At 36.3% G+C, this 16,954-nt stretch overlaps 1 long non-coding RNA gene across 1 annotated transcript; it reads left to right on the top strand.

The window, feature by feature from the left end:
- Positions 1-4,426: 4,426 nt before the first annotated feature.
- Positions 4,427-15,440, top strand: LOC119144270. Its single transcript, XR_005103036.1, has 3 exons — positions 4,427-4,437; positions 10,004-10,008; positions 15,348-15,440. It is a non-coding gene; the product is annotated as an uncharacterized LOC119144270 (long non-coding RNA).
- The last annotated feature ends 1,514 nt before the right edge of the window (positions 15,441-16,954 follow it).

The following is a 16,954-nucleotide window of genomic DNA, read 5'->3' as shown; positions in this document are numbered from 1 at the left end:
GTTGTGTAAGGGGTAATTAAGTAAATTGCAAACTGAAAAATTACTCAGTACTTTTTTTTTTTTTTTTTTGGCCCCCAGTGTTTCACTTCAGTGATATGATTAAACTGTGTAGCCCAAATTCCAAATTCATGTTTTTCCGACATATTTGAAAGCAGAATTCTGGACTGTTTGAATTTATTTTTGAGATATTTTAGCTGTTAAAAAATGCTTTTATTATTTAATTATATGTTTTCAAGGAAAATAAATTCAGTTATTGATTAGACAAGCTTAATCTGAGTTATTATTGTAACAAACTAAAGGTGAAGAACATGTTGTAATTCTGAAGTGCTCATTTCCTATCCTGTTTGTGTTATTTTAGCAGATATGCTGCTTTTCACAGCACTTTGTGCATCAGAATTGTTTATAGTTCCAGTCTGGCTGATTGCAATATTAAAATGTTATTGGTCGTGGTTAAGGACACAGAAATCTACACACAGTTAAATGTTTGGAATAAATACGCTATTTTCTTTAAGGCTTAAGTACTTCTAATCTCTTATCTACCTTCATTAAATCTGTGAAATTTCTGTAGTCGTCATTTGTGGTCATACATGTTAATCTTGATTATAAAATAAATAATAATGTGGGTTTTAATCACCATATGATTAAGGTAACAATCATAATCTCATGAAAGGTGCTAAATACAAATTAAACTGTTGAAGTCTGAATTGTAAGTGCTAATGGACTGAAATGTGATTTAAACATGACCCAGAGAAAAACTGAGGATTTCTGAGACTGGATTTTTGAAGGTTGAGAGTTTTGCCAGTATAGACTCAATGCAACCTACTTCTTCATTATTCAACAAACACTAGGCCAATATCTTCCCATGTTTTGGTGGTGTTCCAGTGGATTTTCTAGGGAAATCTGTGGAATATATATATTTAGGGAGTATACTTGTATGAAAAGACAGTTCTTTCTTGAGATAAATCTTGCAACTACACTATCTGATAAAAGGAACAAATGTCCTATCAAGAACAGAGGGGGCTCCTGATTCCTACAAAACACTGCAGACTGTGTAAGCTGTCTTTTTATTCCTGTAATTTTCCATGCAGACTTCTGCCAGAAGTTTAGATTTGTAACAATACGTGGAAAGATGGCTCTGAGGGTGTTTAAGATTTATTCACTGTGGAAGCCTGCAATTACTTCAGTTTTGTGCCGACTTTTAAGATATAATTTCATCAATGAAATTTCAATTTCTGCTCTCATTCACTACACTGTTTTTACTTCTTTTTATCTTGGCATCCTCAGAAAACTTTCGGAGTGTATTCCTTATTCCATCACCTGCACCATCAGCGTGTGAGACAGCACTGGCACTGGTGTTGCTCAAGTTGATCTTTTGCAGACCTTTCTTGGAATGACAGTCCAATTGACAACTTGTGTTTGTTAATCACATGTGGAAGATTTTGGTTTGTTTTGGTTTTGCTTTTGCCTTTTTAGACATCTTTAAATTTATAATAAATTAACTAAATGGATCTTTACTGATTACCTTTGACCATGCTACTGAGACCGTGTCAAAGTATTATAGAAGAGAAATATGTGAAGGTACTGGTTTGTAGGACACCCCCTGACCCCCCACCCCCCGGTAGCTAGCTCTTTATATACTTATCTTAAGAATTTTGCAGTGCACAAGTATTGCTTTTTTCCTTAAGTATCACTTTTCCAGATTACTGTTTTTCTTGTCTATTGAACTAATTCATTATTTTAGAAATCAAAAAAGTGATCTTTGTAATTAATTTTCTTTATTCTTTACTCTTTTTCAAGCCCTCTCATACAGGGCTGTTTCCTGTGTTTGTTTTGTTTTGCAGAATAGAATTTTATTTGCTATAAACAAGACAGTTCATAGACAGAAGACGGAAACCTTTTTTTGTGCCTCTAGTGAGGAATTAGTTTTGCACAGCCATCTCTAAATTGAATTAGTTTGCAGATGGCCCTCTTATCTGTATGGTTTAGGGTGATTAAAACCTCAAGGTTCAGAGTACTGACTGACCTCTGCAACTTTAAATTTTTTGTTCATTGTTTTAAAGCAATTTATCAGTTCTAATATCCAGGGTTTTATCCATGAAGCTTTTAAGCTTATTAAGAACCTGCCATCTGGAACGATATATTAGCAGAAGCTTCTCAGAAGAATATGTTATAATTATAACTTATTTTTTTAAATGTGTATATTTAAAGATCTTTTTTTCATCAAGGTATAGAAGTCAACTGAAATGGGCCTTTCAGTCAAATATGCATATACAGTGAATTAAAAATGAGGGGGGAGGATACATAATCTAAATGAGAGCAGATGATATATTTGGAAAATAAATGCTGATATTGATTTCTATGACACATATGGACAGATAGCAAAACACAAGCTCATCAAGTCTCACCAGCCACTATTATGTAAACGACATACTTCATATTGCTACTATATATTTTTTCACTGAGTATAACTTCAATAAATATTAAGCCTAAGTGATTAAGCTTAATAAACCCATACTATTCTTCAGGCTAAACTTGTTTATTATAATTGGTGTAATATTGCTACCTATCGTATTAATCCAAACCAAATATTTTTAATGATAGAGTTAATTTTAAGAATTTTCTAAATTTGAAAGAAAACCTACAAACATAATATTTTATAGTGTTTATTTTTTCAATTATTTCTTTAAATGAAGAATGTTGCCATACTTTTCAAAATGCATTTATTAAAAAAGTTTGTTACAAATGTAAAACACACACTAGCATGAAGTTCTTAAAAGGAAATGGTAAATTAAGTTTATTTGAATTATTTCATTTCTTGAACTCAGTGAAAATCTTTGAATTTTTTTTGCTTCTGTAGTTGTATATTTTTTTTCCCCTTTACAATATCAGCATGTCTCACAAGATGGTAAAAACATTTCTTAGCCAAGAATGGTATTTGCAAATGACATAGAATGGCAACTGAGAAGCCACAATTTTGCAATAGGTCTGTTTACAATTTCCTTCCACATGATGCAGTAATATGCAGAAATACCCAGATGTGCTTGGAGCAACAAGCTTGGAAACCCAGTAAGTATGTTAATGTGGAATTGGACCCAGATATGTTGCAATTGATTCTTCTGGCTCTGGAATCACTTTGAAATGCTTTGTACTGTGTGAAGTAGACATATCATTTATGTCTTCAAACTATAACTCAGATTGGTGACAAAGGGAGTCAGTCAACCTGGGGTCAGTGTGGCCTGTTGCTCTTTCTTTCCTGAATCTGCCCACGACTCGGTCTTGAGAATGTTGATCCTGGGCTGCTGGGAGTCTTTCATGTTAAAGCTTTGCATCATCAAGACCATGTTATCACCAGTGGAGGATTTTAAAACTCATAGATCTTATTAATGGCTTTATTATTTTTTTAGGAATTGCAGGAAACAATGTTATGTTTATGTCTAAGTATTTTATCAAAGGCTCAGCTTTATTGTAAAAAAAAAAAAAAATAAAAAAAATCATCATCTTTGTATATACAGCCCATGAGAAACAATATAAAAGTTAGGCAGCTAAGAAAAACCTGCTCCTATCTAGGCACAATTTGTAAGTTAATTATTTCATACATGGTGATTAATCTTTGGTGATACAGTGAGTTAAGCAAAAATTTAATCATTATTTCAGTGCTATGTGATTTGTTTATACGAGCATTTTGGGAATATTCTATTAGCCAATTTTATAGCTTGGTTTATGATGCTAAATATCCCACATTCAGCTTTTAATCATTTCCTAGATATTGTATTATGGAGGTGAGATACCTGATACAATTACATTATCCTTCTGTTGGGAACCTTGTTTTCAAACCCCTCCTTTTAGTAGTCTCACAACACAAATTGATCATCAGTGTCCTGCATGCATGATAAGTCTGATAAAATCTGAACAATTTCAAAGCTCAGGGGTCCGTTTTTTTGTCTGGCTGGAAAGCTGTTAGTATAAATTTAGATGATCATGAGGTGGTTAGAAGGCAGTTTCTAGTGATGTCTGACGTAGCCCTCAAATTTAATTGACTTATGTAAAACATCTTCTAGAAATTCTTCCAGCATCTGGCAAACTTGTAAGTTCCTGCCAGCCCTCTCTAGATAACATGAGAGAAAGCATAGGAACTATAGCACTGGGCTCTATTTTACTTTAGGATTTCTCCATCCCTGAGGCATTATCCACAGAAAAATTCAGTATAGCTCATGCTGGTACTCCAGTGGATGAAAGACAAAGCATAATTCCGGTTCTTCAGATTATGAAGGTGATTATCACTTACATGTACATGTAAGTGATGCTAAAACATCTAGAGTATAAAAAAATATCTACATATTTTTTCAATTATAAGCCATGAATTCTTTTTTTTTCCTCATCTGAGGATCCTTTAGATTATTCAGACCATATCAGAGAGTCCAAATCGTGCTGTAAGAGGTCAGCTGAAAAAGAGGTAAACTCTCCAGCAGTTAAGTCTGACAAAGTACTTCCATGAACAAGAACTATCACAAAGTAAAGAAAGCATGTGAAAGTCATGTTTCAGGTTAAGAAACATACATTTTCTTATGATCATATGAGCTTGGGAAAACTATATCAACTCCATTGACATGACTATACATTTTTTCATAGCTTCCATATGAAGACTTCTCATTTGAAAACAGAGTATGGTGTGTATAATGTATGAATATAGATAGGCTTCATCTTTCTTAAATGTTTCTAGGCTCTTCTTTTTAAGTGTTAATCTGCTGCATTATGTTTGTGACTTAAATAGAAAAAATGGGGGAGGGGAGGACTAAATAGTAATTTTTCTCCAATTTTACATTGCTTGAGTGAATCTATTTCATGTGAGTCACAAGAATGGAGCCATAAGAATCAAGCCCTTGAATTATTTTATGGAACTACAGCAACTTTGATCCTTTTTTGTAAGCTTTAGGGCAAAGAAGAAACATGAGGTCATGATGGTATAACCTCTTGTGACTGCAGACCTTTAATTTTCATCTACAAATTGGACTGTGCCTTTAGTATTTTATGTCTTAAAAATTTTGTTGGATGAGATGAGGAATCTGTCACCGCCCTTGGCAGCTGTTCCAGTGACTAAACATTCTCATTGTTAATAAAAATCCTACATATTTACTAATAAGAGAAAGAGATAGCAGTTGCTATCAATTCTACAAATGGAAATGGAATTTATTTCTAGGTTCACTAGAAATAAAACCAATTAAATCCTGAAGAATTAAAATAAAAATTATATTAATGGTTGAGAAACAAGAAAACCTTTTTGAAGAGTAAATAGTTTTCTGTCCAAAGCTAGATAGGAGACTAAAAAATGTTTTTTAGAACATTATTAAGTCAGGAGTATCCCAGGTTGCTGTTATCCCCTTAGTAAGATTTTTGATTTAATTCAGATTCATTCATTTATAGGGCTCTCAGGACCATGTTTTGTCTTAAAAGTTTTAGTGTTTACTTTTTCTTATTATTATTTACTTTGAATTGGAACTACACAGGAAAACCTGAAAATGTTTTTTAAAATAATAATAAAAAATTGCTATCTACTGGAATTCTTAGATCATAATTGATTATATTCAGTATCACTAAGTTCTGAATGATACTAAAAAAATATACAAAAATCTGAATACAAAAAAAACGCTATCTTTCTTATGCATAATTTTACTTATTGTAGCTTTAAAAATAATTCATACTAAAGATATTAAGAATGTACTAGGCAATCCACCTGCGAGGAATTTCCTTTTACTGTAGCAAAATTCCTTTTTTGTTTGTTTGTTTGTTTGTTTGTTTGTTTGTTTGTTTGTTTGTTTTGGCGGCAAGCAGTGTCCCTGTTGCTATTTTTAGTTGCCCTGTTTATGTTTTCTTTGGATTTCTGAGCTTTTAATCTCCTTCTGAAAGAATCTCTCAATATCTCTCACCAAATGGAATTTCTCTGTATAAACCCTCATACATGCTAGCAGATCCTTTGTCATATATAATACAGTCAATGTTCTGATTATTAAATTTTTGGTATTATTTCATGAAATCGTCAGAGTTACTGGGAGATAAGTGTAGCAGCACTCATAATCACCACACTGACTATGACATCCTATGAAAATATGCAAAAAACCCCACCAAACTGAAGTTGTTTGGAATAGATGTAGTCATAGCAATTAAAAGCATCTACTTCCACTCCCTTAAATTTGGTTTACTTTACAGCCCAGGCAATCCATGTTTTCCACTTTGTCCTTTTCAGAAAGATTATTTATCATCTGGCAATATTTGTCAGTCAAAATGTTAGTCAGCTACAGTGATGAAATTGAATTACTCTGTTGGATAAAAAATGTATGTCAATCATACAATATATGAAATTTACAGGGACTGTTGTTCTGTTCAAAAATGTGTTACATGCATATTATTAAAATCCAGTTTGTGTACAACTGATGGCAGCATCATAGATGGTCTCAGCCAGTTCCACACATCAATCAATCATTTCTCACACAAAATTATCCAACACTAGTTATAATTTTCATCCATAGTAGTATGGTGTTTGCCCAAAGTACAGAAAGAATTTCACACTGATGGCCAGTACAGTTCTTCTGGGAAGTACTATATGACACAGTTCTGCAAATGTTCTCCAGCATTCTGGTGAAATCAGATGTTTCTTTTATTTTTTGGTTCAGAGGTGGCTATCAGTGGCAAATCGAGTGCATATGAGATAGATTTTATTCAGTTGTGCATTCTGTGAAGCCTGCCATCTGATTTATATTTTTTCTGGACCCACACACATTTTCAGAGAAGGTGTTTGTGCCAAGTGAACTTTTTTGAAAGTGCATCTGCAGTGGCATGTTCTTAGCTATACTGTCACAATGAAGGCTTTCCCACTAACTTCACTGAAACTAAATGAGCTTTTTCACATAGTGAAGATGGACCAGAGATCTCTCTTCATCTAGACACAAACATCTGCCAAAGACCAACTTCATTATCCACTGGTCTTACTGTATCCCTTAGTGTTTTAAATAATTAGATATCTGGTATCATATATAATTTTATTTATAAATATATATATAGACATGCTCATAGAGATATGTATTGATACCATGTATCATTATTTACATTTCTACAGCTGGAGTATTATTTGTGACAGTGAAAAAATCAGGAATCTATGCACTATGTGCAGACATTCTGGGTTACAGAAGGTGCGAGAAAAATGAGAACCAATGTGGGTGTCTTGACAATTCTTGATCAGTCTCTTTCAAAAGGGGATGGCTTAAATACCCTTACAGTAAAGCAGAGAATATCACACCACTCTATGTATATGAGAAAAGGGGCACAAATGTTACTATTTGAATGTGCTAATAATGACACTCAGCTGAGGCCATCACAGGAGTTATCTCCTCTCCAGTCAGCAACTCTGATTTTCCTTTACCTGTTCTTCCTTGTTGTAAGTTACTTTCCTTCCCGATTAGAGTGAATTTTTGCTCTAATTTAATCAGTTATGTCCAGATTTCTTGTCAAAATACAGTTGAAAGTATCACCTATCTTATCTATGGCCAAAGAAGAGGGAAGGGAAGGAATCCTCTTACCTCACTCTTGTGCCTCTTGTATTGAACAGTACACATAATTGTCTTATTCCACTCTGTATTGTATATATATAATACAACAACTGTATTGGCAAAAGTTGCAAGGTCTGAGCTGTTGTGTAGGAGCTTGCTGCAAAAGGTGTTTGGATAGCACACTAAAATGATACACTAAGCTTGTGTGTAAAACTTTTACATTTAAACTCTTACAATTTTAACTCCTGAAGCTATTAACTTAAAAATTCCAATATACACCTTATATCCCTAATGCGATATGTAGTGCAATGCAATATTTTTATACAGACCATTTTCATAATCTAGATCAGCACATGTTGTGTCAGCAGTAAGATTCTTAAGCTAAAATTCTGCATTAGAAGCCTACTGACTTGATTAGAGCTTTCTGCCAACAGTCAAAAAACTGGCAATGACCAAGGTCACTTCCAGCAGAGAGAAAACTAGGTCAGTCCCATGAGGACTGAAGGGGTGTGTGTTTCCAGCAATGCAGCAGCCAGGAACACCAGCTTGTGCCTTTGTAGAGATTCAGACTTTCTCTTGCCATATAAATTCAGATATGCATCACCCGGAGGTGTCTAACCAGGTGGGAAGACTCTTTGTGGCCAGCTGGACAGAAATACATGCAGCAGTGAACTGTGAAGGCTGTAAAGAGAAGGCCTGAAGGGACTCTGCCCTTAAGCTTTAGAGTCAGTCTCACATTCCTACGTGTAATCACAGCCTGTCTCATTCCCTCATCACATGAGCTAGGTGCACATGGGGAAATCAAAATGACAAGAAAGACTGAAGACACCTTGTCAGGCAAACAGCACTTTATCATTTTTGTATATCAGTGTTCTGCTATCAATTGCCTTTAATGATGTATACAAGGGTCTTTTGGGGTTTTAATAGCTGTATTTCATATTTTTAAAAATTCCTTACGAAGTCTAATAAAGAACCATTGCTTTTGTCTATTTGCAGTTGGATCCAGAAGTAGCCACAATATACATATTTCTTTGTATTAAATGGATACAGTGGGTTCTAGTGTTTTATCTTTGTGGACAAAATTTCCAAGTTTGGGTTATCTGCTCTCTTGGGAATGCGTGTGATCTGGAAATTAGTCCAGCCTCAAAGCTCTGTTAAATAAATAAAACCATGTTAATAAAATAATTTCAAAGCTCTTAGGTCATTCAGAAATTATATGGTAAAATATTTTTGATGGAGGACAAATAAGAATTATGTACAAAACCAAACCTGTTTGGTTTTAACAGATTATAGACAAATAGACAAGTGGACTATTTGCTTTGACTAGACTATAAAATGTCATTTATGTACTTTTAAAGGCAGTATCCCCTATTATATTGGCAATAACATGAACATTGAGGTGACTGTCCATTTATTCTAGAGGTTAACAGAAGTTCAGATTCACCATTCATTTAGAACATCTCTTTCAATAACAATTTATTTTTTCCCAATGAATTATGGTGATTTATGTGTAGTACATTTCTGGGAAGAACTACAGTTCACTAGAGATTTGGGTGAGCTCAAAAAAACTACATTTAATTTAGGACTGCAGGTTTCACTTGGATAAGATTGATGCAGCCCAATGTCCACTAGATATGAACTGAGAGAACAAAACTTATTTTCTTAAAAGATATTAGGAATGCACCTGGGAATATTAGACATAACTATAAACACTGTCTTATTGCAACAGATAATATTCTCTAGCAGAAGGCAAAATACAGAAGTTGTCCTACTGTATGCACAAATGCATCCTCAATACTATTAAATCAGTTAGCTACCTTAAAGGAGGCTGTAGGCAGGTGGGGGTAGGTGTTTTCTCCCAGAGAGAGTGACAGGACAAAAGGAAAAAGCCTGAAGTTGCACAAGGGGAGGTTTAGATTGGATATTAGGAAAAAAATATTTACTGAAAGGGTGATCAAGCATTAGAACAGGCTGCCCAAAGAGGTAGTGGAATCACCATCCCTGGAGGTGTTTAAAAAACACAGAGGTGCAGTGCTTAGGGACATGGTTTAGTGGTGGACTTGGCAGAAATGGCTTAATGGTTGGACTTGAGGATCTTAAAGGTCTTTTCCAACATAAACTATTCTGATTCTAATAGTGGCATTTCATACGTACCAGGTCAATTTGAATGTTCAGTTTGCCATGTTGTTTAGGCACTAATTGCCTTTAGAAAATGTATGGTTTTGACCCTTAGAAAGAATTGTACTAGAGATGAGGTACCAATGAAAAGCCTATGAAGCTTACAATGCCTCTTCCAAAATTAACATATGAAAGGTTCTATTTGAAAATAGTTCCTCTAGGTGTGGACTCCTACTTTCTTTTCAAATAGGTATTGGTCACTAGTAAACTCAGCTGAGAATAGACCATACAGTAATTTCCATCTGAAAGAACATTTCGTCTCTGTAGAAAACAGGGAAGGAAAGAAAAGGTCAGGAACATATCATTTTGAGGCATTGGTATGGAGAGAGAAAACCATGGGAGGATGTACTACAATGTAAAAGCTAATTTTTACATTCCTGTTCATTCAGTATGTTCCTATTCATGCTTTGTTCCAGTCATGCTTTGACTCAGCAGTGATCCAGGAGTATAACTAATGATAAACTAAATAAGAGAGCAACTTCTGTATGTCTTGTAAAGTTTTCCCATCTCCATGTCCTCATCCAGTATCCTGCCCATGTGTGTGCAGTAAGCTGTCTTCACAAGTATCAATTCTGCTGTGGTCAAAGGGTCTGCTATTGTTTTTTGCCAGTAGATGTGTTGCAGATATATCCTATATATTTTCATAATTCCCAAAGCAAAACTGCCAGGGTTTTATTAAGAAAGACATAAGCATCTTAGCCTGCAGCCTGCTGTGAAAATCACTAGATATACCTTCCTAGATGCAAATTACCCCATCTCAATAAGATAATTTCTATATCTATTAACTGGGTCTCTGCAAGAAAGACAAGATAATAAAATATAGAATTAACAGAGATGATCTTAAACCACACTGTATTAAATGGATGTTGCATGTCTTTTGAGGTATTTGGGGTGACGCTAAATTCCAGCTCCATTTACCACAGGGCACTGATGTAAAAACAAAAATATTTGGTTTAGTAGGAAAGAATTCTGTTAAATATAAGTACAAATTTTCATTTATTTTGGAGTTTGTGTAGCAAAAATTACAATCAGTGAGAGTCATTAACAGCCCTGTAAGTACACAGTACAGAACTGAATGGTTGGAAGTTGTGTTCAAATGGATTCAGAACATGAGAAATGATGACAGTTCAGAATTTCACAGTTGAATTCAGCTAGTGTATCTTGAAAGAGACTTTGCTTTTAATAAGAAGCACATTAAGGAGTTGCTTCAAGTATTTTAGAGGCTTTTAAAAAAAAAAAACAACATATGAAGTTGAAAACAGATACGCAACAGTTTTTTCAGCTGCTGAGTTCTTGGATAAAATAAAGGCAGCAGTGCTGAAAAGCAATTTATATTTAAAGACTATATAAAAAATATATATACGTATAAATAAATGGAGAGGGTGAAAGGCCTTTATATAGCTACCCTTCCAGGTGAAAAATATGGACCCTAATTTGAGGGAGAAGTTGCTCTCCAGACCAGAGTAAATCATCAACATCTTGATTTACTTTGATTCGTAGCATCTCTTTTCAGGCATGCCTGTTACTCAGCTCTCTGCTCAGCGTGATACTTTTGTGTTTGAAGCTCTAAACTTTTCTTACACATGGTACACAGTTTCAATGCCTGTTCAGAAAGCTGTTACAGGATTGGGAACCCTGCACGCTTGGGGCCATGCTGAAGTCCCTTCGGTTCTTAGAAGTCAGGAGCCCAGCCTTCAGATTCAGTATGCTCAGTACACATCCTCCCTGTGTCAGCGCTAGGACTTGGTGTGCCCCTGCATCCCCTTTTCCCTGAAGACAGCTGTGGCTCTGTGCTGCCAGCTGCCTGCTTGTCAGGGCTGCTCTCAGAGGCTGTAAGGCATTCAGCTTAACACAGCAGCCCATAGCCTGTATGGAGTTCTGTGGGTGTAGCATCTTCTAGCCATTTCATTTCACAAATGAAACAAGCAGGCATTGATGCATCACTTCATGTCAGCAGTAAATTGGGACCTACCTCAATATCCTCCCCTTGAATGAAACTAAGCTTTCTAAAACATTTTTAAGCTCTTTTTAAAAATATGCAAGTATTGAATAGCTCTCCATGTATTTTACAGTTATTTAATTAGTCAGATAGATTGTTTTGTTCTTTTGTTTTTCAGTCTCATATTATATTTGGCTGGTTTTCTCCCAGCCTGGCTGCTAGCAGCTTTCACTTCAGACTGGTGGTGCTGCTGTTTTAGCTAGGTGCTGGCTGATGTTGCCAATAGAAACATCTCAGGGATAAAGCTACACTTCTCAGAAGTGCACTTTTAATTTTGACTTCTGAGAATGTTCCCTTGGAGGCTTTGCCACTGCTGCTTTCAGCATGAACCTGCTGGCTTGGATACAAATTCTTCCATTCTTTAGTCAGTGTGATCTGAGGAACAGTGTTTTCATCATCCTCTCCTCTCTTATCTGTGTGTAATGACTTGGATATTGTAGTTTCCCCTAGTCAGCTTAGGTGACGTGACTGTGGCATTGCTGTGTTGTGATGACTCTTGCGGGTTTCCAGCTGTTACAGTTTTTGAGGCAAATTAAATAGTTGTCAGCACAAATTGCTGTTTTTTCATGTTTGTGCTTGATGCTTTTTTCTTGTGCATGCAACAGTATATTATTACCTAAGTATTACTTTGTTAGGGTTTTAATATTTCAGTTTTGATATGTAAGATGGACAAGTATATAAATAAAACTTAGCATTTCAAACTCTCTTTTTTAATGAAACAGTTTGTTCTGGGCGTCAATCTCTCTTCTGTAAATACTGAAATAAATCATGACCTACTTATTAAAAGTAGCTAATGAGCTTTTGGCCTTTTATATCTTATTGTCTTCATATCTTCTCTTAGGTGCAGTATATATCATGTGCTGTACTTTTCAAACACTAATTTGAAGTTTTACTATGAACCAGAAGAATACATTTAAATACTGATGCCACACATCTGACCTTTGATTTCCACACAGTCATCGCCCATCGTACAAACGGGTTCAAATCACATCAAGTCTATGTTTGAATCAAGAAGCCTAGCACTCTACTCTTACATTATTGTTCCTGTATCTTCAAAGTGCATTAGCCCCATTTACTAGTTCATCCCTACTGAGCAGGTTGAACTGAACTTCATATTCTGCAGTAGATCGACTTTCAGGTTATACTGGCTTAGTGAACATAGGAAATCAAGATTCTATTTAGTCTGGCTACAAAAGACAAATAGTAAACGAATATTAAAATGCCTTAAACATATTAAGTGTTCTGTATTTATTAATTACTTTGGTAGGTTGATTCAAAGTATTTGCTGGAGTTGGACTTTGTCTTTCCTGAAAAAGGCCTTCAGATCCCTTTCCATCACAGAACTGCTTGAGTGTGGACAAGAAAATACTGTATTTCCTAGCTTTCCAAGGCAGGATCAAGCACAACCAGCTATCTCTAGCAAATGTTTATTTAACTTCATAAAAAAATTAAAGCCATTTTATCAAATCATTAAACCATTCCATGCCCACCTCGACTAACCTGTGTTACTATTCCAGCAGTACAAGAAATTTTCTTCTTCCAGTTTGTCAAATCCTGTTCTTTTTAGATTCTATCTGTCTATCATTTTTTCAAAATCATTCCAGAAAAGATTAAACAAGATCTACTATTGGTAGAGAGGCAGATTTGGCATCTCAAACTCACAGACTTAGGGCTTTAAAAAATATTTTCTGCACAAGATGCTCTCATCAGAGAGCTGAAAGGGGCTGTGCTAAAATCTAAGTGCGCAAGATAAATTATATTTTTATTTATTGAATTGTTATTGTATTATTTTTATATTAAAACTAAAGCATTTCCTGTGGTTCAAGTGGAAAACAGTAAAGAATGATTTTGTAGTTTGTATGTGTATGTATGGAAATAAATTATAGTTTTTCATGGCAAATTTCTGGAGTCAGATATTTTACCAAAGAACTAAGGGCCATTTCTCTTAAATGCAGTTTCAGGTATCTTTTCTTTATAGTATATCTGCTATCTTACTATTTACCAATTTATATTGTCCTTACCAGTGTCTGAATACAGTGTTTGTTCAGTCTATAATGTTACAAAATTGTTGAAGAAAGCTCAGATATTTAATATCCTATTTGTTGAGATGCATAGGTGGTAATATTGAAATCAGTTTTACTTTATAGGAGTTTTCTAACTTACCTGATTCAATGGAACATAAAGTCTTCAAACTATCTGTGATAACGTTGGCTTAGATGTGCACTTGTATTATAGTCTCTTTTCTGACTAAGAGTGACTTGATTGAATCTGATTATGATAATATTCCACTTATAACTGGTTCTATGAAAATTCGATTGTATAATAATCAGATGTGCAGATGCTAAAAATGTCCAACCTATAGATAGGATTCCCGATTCCTCACATCAGGCTAGCTGTAGATATGGTAAGCTCTTTAGGTTAATTATGTTCTTATATTTTCAATAACATTGTGCTATTGAATTTGTGGCTGCCACAATTTAAAAATTTGGTCATGATTGATGGTATGGTTCCTTCTAGCAAAATAAAGGAGCAATGAAGAATGTTTTGTACAGTGCTCAGTGAACCAGCAGAAGTCACCACCCCAGATGAAAATCTGAGTAGAAGTTAGAGAACCTATGTGAGCTGATGGGCAGTGAATGCAAGTGGAAGAAATAAGACTTTGCTAGTCCACACCAATGTGTATTGTGCATTAGTGCCCCAATGACATCAGACACTGAAAAAAACAATCCACCGTGGGCAGTACAGCGGACTATGGGCTTTCTTGTGGCCTTCCTTTTCTTTTTCCCCAGCTGTCCAGCTTCATATACACCAAAACCAGACATTTAAAGCAGAGGTCTGTCACATTACTTGTTCACGTTTGAACTTGCATCTCATACTGTGGTTGAATAAGTAATTCTATCAGGTTTGTGCGGCAAGATTTTGGTAGCAGGGGGAACTGCCCGGGTGGCTTCTGTGAGAAGTTGCTAGAAGCCTCCCCTATGTTTGATAAAGCCAGTGCCAGCCAGCTCCAACGTTGAACTACCACGATGAGCCCATCAGCCACAGTGGTAGTGCCTCTGGGATGACATATTAAAGAATGGGAGAAAAAACCTCCTGTGGAACAGCAGCTGGGAGAGAGGAGTGAGACTATGTGAGAGCAACATCCCTGCAGCCCCCCAGGTCAGTGCAGGAGGGGCAGGGGGGCTCCAGGCGCCGGAGCAGAGATTCCCCTGCAGCCTGTGGTGAAGCCCGTGGTGAGGCAGGCTGTGCCCCTCAGCCCGTGGAGGACCCCACGTGGGAGCAGGCGGATGCCCAAAGGAGGCTGTGACCCCACGGGAAGCCCAAGCTGGAACAGGGTCTTGGCAGGGCCTGTGGATCTGTGGAAAGGAGCCCAGGCTGGGGCAGGTTTGCTGGCCCGGCCTGTGACCCCACGGGGGACATATGCTGGAGTCAGCTGTTCCCAAAAGACTGCAACCTGTGGAAGGGTCTCATGCTGGAGCAGTTCATGGAGGACTGTCTCCTGTGGGAAGGACCCATGCTGGAGCAGGGACAGAGTGTCTGCGGAGGAAGGAGAGACAGAGACAGTGTGTAATGGACTGACTGCAGCCCCTGTTCCCTGTCCTGCTGTGTGCCGGGGGTGAGGGTAGGAGGTAGAGGAAATCAGGAGTGAAGGTGAGCCCGGGGAGAAGGGAGGGATGGGGGGGAAGTTGTTTTAAGATTTGGTTTTATTTCTTATTAGCCTGCTCTGATTTTGATTGGCAATAAATTTAACTTCTTGAGTTGAGTCTGTTTTGCCTGTGACAGTAGTTGCGGAGTGATCTCCCTGTCTTTATCTCAGCCCAGGAGCCTTTTGTCATATTTCCCTCCCCTGCCCAGCTGAGGGCAGTGACAAAGCGGCTTTGGGGGGCAGCTGGCACCCAGCCAGGGGCAACCCACCGGAGTGATGCTCTGAAAATGAGCCAGAGCTTAAAGTGGGTAAGGTCATTGCCAGAAGAGTGTTGTTCAGTCTGTTCAGAAACGTCATGTAATGAATTTAAGAAACTCGTCTGGCCACGGTGGTTGATCACTGCCTGGATTCTGTGGCTGCATATTTACTGTGTGGCACTAGGAAAATTACATAAACAAAGTGCCTGCAGCAAGGCACTGATGTCTTCCACACGTCTGTTTATGTAACTTGGGGCCTGGGATGCATGAATAATTAAACTATTTTAGGAACTGTGCTATGAACATGAAAAGTCTTTTATGTTATTGAGAACTTTAAAAACATCAGATGGCTCAAATGCATAGACATGTTCAACAATTTTAGCATTAATTTCACTATGTCAGCTCCTCATACATTAAATAGGGCTAATAATGATCACAAGTAATTTTTGTCTCAGATGGGAATTGTGATAAATGCAGCGATAGGCGAACCACAGAAAACCCCATGACAAAATTAATAACTCTGTATTCAGTACAGAGTTTGAATAATGTGAAGTAAATAATGCATGGATCCACACAGTGAATGATAAAAAAAAAAAAAAAAAAAAAAACAAAAAAACCAAAACCCAAAAAAACAACACAGTAAGAAAACCTCAAAACCTCAATACTGAATATCTCCATAGTCAGTGAATACCATCCATCTCAGGAACTGAATTAATTAGGGGCAGTACATTGGTGATAGTATTAAACTGTTGAAGCTAAACGTGCACCATAAAGCATAAAGCACTAAAAGGTAGACTATAATTCTGGCATTTACTGGCTCTTGACTTTTCAGCATTAATTATGATTTTTACCACAGTTTTTGCATTTGTATAAAAAAAAGATTGTTATGTTCTAGTTATATTCAATTACATATTTGTGAATGAAAGCACATTACCTGCAGTAACCAAACATGCATTCATGTTCTCAAAAGGGATAATACAGTATGATCTTAACTTAGTGGATCACAGCAAATGTTATGGCAAGACTTCCCAAATAGATTTATAGTTAAGAAAATGAGGTGAGGCATCAAGGTACTCTTGAGTCACTGCAAATGCTTTATGAGTCACTATTCCTATTCTCAGAGATTGCTTTGAAACAATGAGACATCCTTTCAAAGGATATAAAAAAGTTCTTTTTGATTTTTATTTTAAACAATAGCTCATTTAGCAAGCACATTTTCATCTACAAAGATGTTATTAGGCAGCATTTTATATAACTAGATGACAAGCTTTTGTGTGTGTGAAAATGTTCACTTTGTGTGGAATATATTAATATATGGAGTAATGCATGCAAA

Source organism: Falco rusticolus, chromosome 3 (assembly GCF_015220075.1).
Source record: "Falco rusticolus isolate bFalRus1 chromosome 3, bFalRus1.pri, whole genome shotgun sequence".
NCBI classification, from domain to species: Eukaryota; Metazoa; Chordata; class Aves; order Falconiformes; family Falconidae; genus Falco; species Falco rusticolus.
This window is presented reverse-complemented; position numbering and strand designations above follow the sequence as displayed.